This window comes from Saccostrea cucullata, unplaced genomic scaffold (assembly GCF_032062105.1).
Source record: "Saccostrea cucullata isolate Sc308-1 unplaced genomic scaffold, CSIRO_AGI_Scuc_v1 ctg7122, whole genome shotgun sequence".
Taxonomy (NCBI): domain Eukaryota; kingdom Metazoa; phylum Mollusca; class Bivalvia; order Ostreida; family Ostreidae; genus Saccostrea; species Saccostrea cuccullata.
In genome coordinates this window covers 12985-22576 of record NW_026927286.1, presented here as the reverse complement: position 1 = coordinate 22576, position 9592 = coordinate 12985, and the positions used below count along the sequence as shown (strand labels likewise).

Below are 9592 nucleotides of genomic sequence, written 5' to 3'. Positions count from 1 at the left end.
ATTTTTATCAATTTTGCTATGTTCTTAAAGTCAATAAAACATAATCAATAATAATTTGTTGAATTTTCTCAAATCTACATTGGTTGTTGTATTCATTGTTGCCAAGGACGGTATCCATTTCTGATGCCCATTATATAATTTGTGTTTATTAAAATTTACTTGTTCATGTTTCTATAAAACAGCCATTAGTTGCTGTAAATTCCCATATTTTAGTTAATATATTTTTGAGATATTTACAAGTTTAACAGCTGCTTTAATGAAGCGTTTAATTTTACTCTAGTTTACTGATTCTTGACTATTCATTTTGAATGCAGTGTCTCAAATAGCCCTTGTTTTCCAACTTCCCACAATGAAAAAATGCGATAAAAGTGGTCACATAAACTATTATCAATTCATTAAAGATTCAAGAATGAAAGGAAGTCAAGGTTATTGTCACATGACTTCTATGTTGTATGTCATCAAGCTAATGACATTATTTATTGAACGCCCCTCGTATCAGTTATAAGATGATATAAACAAAAGCAACCAACAGAGAAACATCCCCAATGAAACATTGTGAAAAAAAAAATTCTGAAAAAAGTAGTTAGAGTGTTTTTTAACCGTCCTGGTCGTTCTTGCGATTAAATGGGGTAGTAGTTGTTATTTGGTGAACGAAGGTCGTGTGCACCATTATAGTTGTTCTGCGCTAAGAGCTTGTGGTGTGCGGTGTAGTTGTATCTGTATTGATACTAGATCAATTAATAAATTTAAGAAAAACTTTATTTATAATCAAAAAGATATGTAATGAATAAGATTTACATTTAGAAAAAAAAATAAGAAAATCTAAGTAATGCATTTTCTCTTAAGTTTGATTATTTTTCAAAAATAACAAGGTTAATATTAAACATTGTCGTTCTGTACCGGATAAACATGTAGGAAAGTGCCTAAATCGGCTAGAAATAACCCATACAAGAAGGAGGGCTGAATGTTATATCATCGTTCTTTTTTTATTTTTCTAAGATTCATAATACTCCTTACACACAATGATACATTGCTGGTTTAGCAACTGCGCCTTATCTTTATCTTTACAATAATATTATTGCTGTTAAGGAGAAACTTCAGTCGAATTACGTATACCTTTTTACACTTCGTACAAAAATACCTAACGACAAATTGAAATCTAGACGTTTTGGTATCATAAACAACTGCTTTTTCAATATTAACAGAACTCATATATGTTTACATCTTGTGATTATTCACCAACAAAATAGCTCTTCCTTAAAAACCACTGTGACTGCAAACTCTTCAGATGAGACCGTATTAATCGAGGTCCCGTGTCGCAGTAGGTGCTGATACAAAAAAAAACTTCACTGCTCAATGGCTCTCAGTGCTGAGTATAGGAAAAATTTGTAGCTCTCTATCTTCAAGTGGTGGCGTTTCAATACGAGTGAAAAATTCTCGAGAGTGACTTTAGCAACATACAATCAACCAATTGATCAACATTGACAGGGATGAATGTCATTGAATAATATCATTGGTGATGAGAGAGAAAATTTTGGCTTTTTAAGTTTCCAAATTCATTAACTATCAATACAATATTTAAGCTAATAAATTATTTATAAATCATATTTCTGTGTTTACCATTACTTAGTATAGAAATGTTTTTTAAAGAAAATTTTTCACTAGTTTTTCTTTGTATATTTACGTAGCTTTAGTTGAACCGTGCTTTTCTTGAATCATTACCTGTCATTAGGTCAGTCTGGCATAAAGAGGTATGTGTTGCACTGCAGGGTAAAGGTATAGGTTCATATGTCTCTGATTGGTAGCGAACCCCGATACATACTGTCCCATCCTGCAAGGTGCTGTTACCTGTCCAAATATGTAAATATTTTAGTTAATAATCTGCATGAAAAGCAGTTGATAGATTCATTTGTCTTTTTAATCTGTATCCTTTATTATTTTAGATTAAAATCCAAGATACTGGTAACACTTAGCTCACAAATAATACACCAATCTCTCATATTTGTATAATGGCAAAGTATATTTCTTAGCAGTTTGTAAATGAAATTGTTTAAAAGTTCCATTGACTCCGTTCTCTCCATATTTTTCATTCAAGGGTTCAAGAGGGGTTGCATTAACATTAAAAAAATTTCAAAGTGAATTACATTTGGGACCAAATTAACGCACTTTGAAAAAATAGTGTATTTTTCAAAGTGCGTTACAATCTACCATATTAACGCACTTTGAAAAAAGTTGATGGCTTGGTCAATATTTTTGCAAATCTCAGGTATGATAAATAATTGAACCTGTTTGACAACTCTTTGGTCATGAGGTCACTTCTGGATGTGAAAGTGAGCGATTTTGATTTTTAAATGTTTTACTGTACTTAATTTTTTCCATTTTGAGCGCATTTTATATATAAACTAAAAGTTATTGAAAGTTTTCAATGTCATACCAGTTATATGCAAATACATTTATTTGGGTGAAACATATGCATCGGTACCGGGAAGGGGGTCTTTTGCACACAAATGTTTTGCAAAGATATATAGGCATTTTCAACTGGGGTTTACCTTTAAGGGGGTCCACTTTCAATTTGCTACCGACTGCTATGTACAATGTATAAGAAAAATAAGTTGGGTTGAGAGACTTTCTACTCGTCTTCTCCTTGTTCCCAATGTGGTTAAATGAGTACATGTAAATTAAAATGTTTCTTCGACAGATATAACTAATGCAAATTCATTCTCTCAATTACTAAAATCTGAGTCTAGAGTTTTTTGTTTTATAGATATATTTGTTTCAAAGTGCGGTAAATGTCCCATGGTAAAAATATTTATATACACTCTTATCGCACTTTGAAAAAAATTTTCAAAGTGCGTTGAGTGTGTCTAAATTCAAAGTGCGTAATTTTTTCAAAAAGCGTTGCCACAATGCCCCTTTTGTCACAAAAAAAATGATAAAATCAATGTTTAACTATTGGATATTCTTAGAATGGTTTTTTCTTTACACTTAAAGTAATAATAGTCGTTTGGAATTGATATGCGAAGTAGAGATCGGTCCTGTAAAAATCGATATCTCTGTCGCGGAAGGTGATGGTGCGAAACCTCCCTATTCTCAAAGGGCATAAGGTTCGCGTCCGGGTCTAAATTTACAGCCCTCCACCGGAAAGTGGAGGCGTTTCAATATGAATTTTCAAAAATTTCTATGACGTGACATTAAGTGTATGTTGCATGCAAAACAAATCAGTAAGTTGTAAAGAGTTAATTCGATATTCCCCTATGAACTCGCAATAATCACCATAGACTCTCACACGTCTGTTGGATATTATACTAGTGAAAGATGTTGATGGAAATTAAAGGAAAGTAGTAAAAAAATATTTTTTTAAAAAAATGTAGATAAACTTTTCAACTTTTCAATCAATTTCCCTTAGTTATATAACAATAAATTACTATCACATGCATATGGAATTTTTGTTTCCCACTTGAATCGATAAGAAGGTGCTTATATACGTACGAAAAATTTCAAAAACGATCGAGATAAGCGTCTGACAAAAGTTTTATGTTTTACTTATTTTAATGCAAAATATATTTTTTGGTTCGAACATGTCCATGATTTGTTCTGCATTGAGGATTACCCTCTGTTACCATGTATGATACCATGTATGAGATCTTCCATAATTTAACTATACAGAAGAGAGAATAGAATAGGCAATAGCCTTGCTGATGTCCTGTTCGCATTTCATACAGGTCTGAACAAAAATGTGACATGGTTTTTATGCCTTTTTTAAAGAATCATATTATATTAAGGCCAACAGAAGCTTACCTTTCCTATCACTTATAATCAGTCGACGTAAGTAAGGAGTCCATCTTGGAAGTTTATTATAATCAATCCCTTGGCGTTTCAGACTTTCTGTCCATGTATATCCCATACTATCTATTGTTAATAAGACATTAAATTAAAATACATCAGCCATTCATTAAATGAAAGAAAATAAGTCAATTTGGTACCACCAATCGCGCACCTGGGAGCATCACAAGGATACGTCTCATTGCCTTCTTCTGTCTCTCTAGACACTCGACTAGACTATCCTCTACAACAAAAGTAATTTTTAACAACTTCTTGTATTGTTATTACACTAAAAAATACATAAATAGAATCTTAAATTTTAAAAAATCCGAAATAATTTTTTATGCTCCAAACAGTCAAATATAACGCGGTTATTTTTAGGCTTAAAGCCATTGGTCAACAGAAAGCAATTGTTACTTTCCAATAAAAGTTGAAAGTAGATAAAGGTTTTAAAATATCATGAAGTGTAACTCAAGCATAGTAGCTATGAACTTATTTTGTAATGGTAACCAACTTCACCTATATATGTGACATCATTCATTTTTCTATACATGGCGATTCCATTGTAATCCCCTGCTTGCCCAGCATCATATTTGGGTCCAACTAAATCTTTCAAAAAGTTTTCAGAATTCTGAAGTTTGCAGGTCTTGTTTGTAACTGAGCCCAGTTCTGTTTTCTCATTCTCTCTGCAGAAGCAATGTGTTCCCTACAATTATAACGAGAATTGAAAACTATATTCAAACTTTAAGCATAAGGATTTCTGTCTATGTAAGGTGTTTTACTAAAGCTAAAAGGATTATTCTATCATCGTTTGCTTTTTCTTCAATGTATTTGGCTGTCACGGTAGCTCAAACTGTAGAGTACTTGCTCCGTGTTCGGATGGTCATAAGTTCGAATCACGATTATAACTGACCCTAGTCGATAAAAAAAAAATGGGTAGCAACTGTTCCTTCCCTATTTGCTCGGCACTTGAAGTGAAAGTTGTGGGTCCTTCGGATGAGACCTTAAAAACCGAGGCCTCGTGTCAAGGTAGACGTTGGCACGATAAAGATATTCTTCACTGCTGAATGACCATATGTGCCGAGTAAAGGTAAAAATTTCAAGCCGTTCTGTAATGACTTCTCTATATGAGTGGAATATTCTCGAATGGGACGTAAAATATTCAATCAAACATATATTTGAATTTTTTTAAAATGAAATATTGTAAAAAAAAATTTATTTTTGGCCGTCACAATAGCTAACTTGCCACCTCTCATTGATTTCTGAAGACTTGTATCTTAAATATATGCATTACATTTCAAGTTATATACCTCCAATCCTCTATACCCCCAAGCTGTCCTGGCTACTTGGGGTACAAGACTGACAGTCTGTACTGTCATACTGTTCAATAGGCACCGTCCTTTGGTGCCCCAAGTAGTCAGGCCAACAAATTAAGTTTTCCTCCTACAGGCTGTCTAGGTTGCTTGAGGTACAAGACCGAGCAACCTGGTTTTTCATTTTTCTAGCCTGCTCAATAGGCATCGCTCCTTGGTACCTTATGTTACCAGGCCAACAAAATATATATACTTTTTGTAATAATATGATTATTATTAATAATAATTTGATAACATGTACTTGTATGCTATTATCCGCCTGGTCATTGCAGTATAAAGGAGCTTGGTATTTTATTAATATTATTATTTATTTATTTTTCTTCATATTTTATTATTATTATTATATCATATGTAATGCTAATATTTCATTGTGAACTACCCTGTATATCAGTATTTCAAATCTGAGAACTTTTACAAGTGAGGATCATGTCAATTTTGCATTGTTATAATAATAATTATATTGTTTGTCTCTTAATTGTATATGCCCCCAGAGGGCCCTTGATTGGTGAATAAATAAATAAATAAACATTGATGGGAAGGTCGTTAGTTCAAACTTTAGCTGCGACTAACCTAATTCGAATAAAAATAGCAGATAACCTATCCTTCGCAAAGGCTAAGTACATTGAAAAGAAGTCGCAGTTTTAAAAAAAAAACTTTAAAAAAAACAAGGTTCTATGTCACAGTTAGTGCGATAAAGATTTTCACTGCTTGTAGGTCCTCAGTGCTAAATGAAAGTGTAAATTTGAAGTCATTTAGCAGTAAATGTCAAAACCTCACCCATCTATGGAAGTGAAAACGTCACCGGGAAATGAAAAACTTTTCAATCAATCAATCGAATTCAGTTTTATCGTTGTCCTTGAATTTTATAGAAAACTGTAAGTGTTCCTTTTTCTTTTACTGAAGATACTTTTTATTTGCGCAATTTTTCCTACTTAATTCAATACTGATATAAAAGCTGGAAACTTCGGATTTCCATCTTTGTCTTGATGTCATGAATGCTCGGTTAGAAATACGCATGCTTACATTTATGCCGAATTCCTTGTAGTTATCGTTCCAAACTTCACATATTTGATGACATTCAGCGACAGGACCTATACTTGAGGGGGACGTCAATTTTCTACTGAATGAAGGAGGGACAAAATACAGGAAGCATCCTGGAAAAAACAACATAACTTAACGTAGGAAAACAACTAATCTTTTATACGAATTAAATCAAAAAAATATATTTATCATTTATAGTCCAGTTAATTTATTGCAAGACTTTTCTTTCAACGGTGACACTGATATTGAGATGTAAAGATAAATTTGCAAAAACTTGATTTGTTTTGTAATCTACTGGGTATTCGTGTTAATTCTACATATGAAAGAGAGAGAGAGAGAGAGAGAATTGATATGTTGACATAGCCAATATATATTTTTTTAATTTCGATTTTTGTAATAGGATGAGAAAAGCCCTTTAACGAGGAATTCTTGTCTCTTTTCTGACTAGATGCAATGTTCAAAATGTATTTAGTCTTTCTAAACATCTAAATATATGAAATTTAAATCATTCTTGTTCCATTCTCAAGATTGAAAAACTTTAAATAGAAATGGTATAATGATATTAATCTTAGTTTGAAATATAGCAGGAAGTATATTTTTAGCGGAACGGCGGCATATGAAAATTTTTTTTTTTGCTGCTGTAGAAATACATTTTAGTTCAGAGTAATTTTTTCTCTATAAAATCCATTAGAAAGGATGAGGTGACTTGCGGGCCCCGGTAAATTAACAAAATGTAAAATGTCTAAATTTTACTCAAATTTTTGTACGTAATTATTCACTGATATGTGTACCTTTATCGAATACTATTTTTAACAAAAATAGAAACGTGTTTTGAAAGATAGAGATTATTTATTGGGTTAGGGGTATCATTTTTACATTCAATTCCCATTGCATTTTAACCCCACCCCACTCTTTGAAGCCTTAAAATATACGAGCGAAGGCAGGTACAGTTTTCTCCTTTGGCTTGTCACTGTATTCTATCAAAATCTACCTATTTGTGAAAGGAGAAAAGTGTACCTAACTGCGCTCACATGCTTTAAAAAAAATAGTAAAATCTATATAGCTGGCCTTTCCCATTATGATCAGATCGACGGAACTAGATTTTCTGACGTGAGAATAAATTCATATTCTAAACGAGGCACTGGCTATACTTTATTACTGACCAATCAGCTAAATGAAATTCGTTATGAGTGAGTACCACAAAAATACTATGGGAACATGCTTGGAATTTTACTGCTTTCCAATATTTTTTAATGCATTTGAGTCAAAGATTAGACATGGATCTACATATTTACAATTTCCGAGATCACAGTAAAGGTTGATGAGATAAACCCCGGTGAGCTTGCAATAAAAGATATCAAAGTCTGCCTCATGTATCTGTTTTAAATAAGATATAAGAATTGAAAGAACATATGAAAATTGTTCATTATATCAAAGGAACACAATGACAACTGCCCATCAATTTATTAAGCTAGTTTCAAAATTAATTGATGGGCAATTATCATTGTGTTCCTTTGATATAATGAACAATTAACAAATTTGGATATTTTACTTGAAAAAGACCTTATAATAATCTAACAACAAAGCTTTGTTATAAATATGATGACTTTAACTTTTTAATCGTCAACTTCTCTTACTTATACTGCAATATATCTTTATTAAATGCATGGGGTTCTATAACTCTCAGTTAATTCGATACGAATGGGCATGTTCTATGTACAAACAACTCTTAAACGAAGTAAGATATTGACAAACAAGATTATGAAACAATAATGATAAGAACAGTCTCGTTTAAAGTCATCATTTCGTAAGTTCTATGGTGGATACAATGACCTTGTCAGCAAATACAATTTACATTGAGTCAAATGCTGACTGACATTTTTCATACTTATTGTTAGTCTATAATTTATACACTGAATTGAGACGGATTTTTCGGTTTTTCCCGAGAATGACAAGGAGCACACGGCAAGTGTGACCTGTCGGCAGGGAATGCTCACTCCTCCATGGTACCTGATCCAACCTCCGATGTTTTGAAGGTCCATTTTTGCTCTGCTCCTGTTTTGTATTTTTTATTATGGACTTGAATAATGTTCGTTATATTCATATGTTTCATTTTAATGAGTGAACATTCAATCCTTTTTTGATATCCCGGTATGTTAATATTATTGTTCTAGGCCCACTAATCCTTTTCCTTAACTGAATTCCTCTCCTTTTTTAAGAATATTTTGTACCATACAATTCGGAGTAGACGGTGAAATACTCCATATTATCATTAATATCACCAGATTTAAAAAACGCTTACTTATACACCATATCAATAGTCTTTCTATTTTTGATAACAATAATGTTGAACAACAGCAGAAATCAGGAAGTATATAAAAACAAGGACCCATGGGCCACATCGCTAACCTGAGTTACTGTGGTGATGCAGTTCTTTACCAGATTTTCCCTCTTCTTACATCTATCATGCCACCCGTCATTACTTTAAAAATTTAGAATTTACACTACCCACAGGATGCTTCCCCATAAATGTTTGCTTTTATGCTTCAGGGGTTCTTGAGAGGAAGATTTTTAAATGAATATATTCTTTATATTTTAATGTAAAAATTTGATTCTTTATTGTGCCCCCCCCCCCTTCCCCGAAGGTCATGATTTTAACAATTTAGAATCTACATTACCCCATGATGCTTTCACATAAGTTTCAGCTTTCCTGGCTCAGTGGTTCTTGAGAAGAAGATTTTTGAAGATTTTTCCTACATATTTCTATGTAAAACTTTGATTCCTATTGTGGCCCTGCCCAACACCCTGGGATCATGCTTTGAACAATTTAGAATCTACACTACCCCAGAATGCTTTCACATAAGTTTAAGAATTTTCCTATATATTTCTATATTTAAAAATTTGATTCCCTGTTGTTTTATGGACTTCGATATTGAATACTGTTCGTTATCTCCATATCCTTCCTTATTGTGGTGCATCCAACTCCCAGGGGTCATGGTTTGAACAATTTAGAACCTACACTTCCCCAAGATGCTTTCACATAAGTTTAAGCTTTTCTGGTCCTATGGTTCTTGAGAAGAAGATTTTAAAGATTTCCCGATATAATTGTATGTAAAACTTTGATTCCTTATTGTGGCCCCATCCAACTCCCAGGGGCTTAGAATTTAGAATCTACACTTCCCCATGATGCTTCTACATAAGTTTCAGCTTTTCTGGTCCAGTGGCTATAGAGAAGAAGATTTGAAAGATTTTTCCTAGTATATATTTCAATGTAAAACTTTGATTCCCTATTGTGGCCCCGCCCAGCTCCCCGGGGTCATGATTTGAACAAATTAGAATCTACACTACCCCAGAAT

The 9592-nt window shown here is 32.8% G+C and overlaps 1 long non-coding RNA gene across 1 annotated transcript; it reads right to left on the bottom strand.

Annotated features, from left to right (window-relative positions):
- Positions 1-598: 598 nt before the first annotated feature.
- Positions 599-3909, bottom strand: LOC134273958 (uncharacterized). Its single transcript, XR_009993523.1, has 3 exons — positions 3799-3909; positions 1723-1848; positions 599-717 (listed from the first exon to the last, which is right to left on the bottom strand). It is a non-coding gene; the product is annotated as an uncharacterized LOC134273958 (long non-coding RNA).
- Between the last annotated feature and the right edge of the window lie 5683 nt (positions 3910-9592).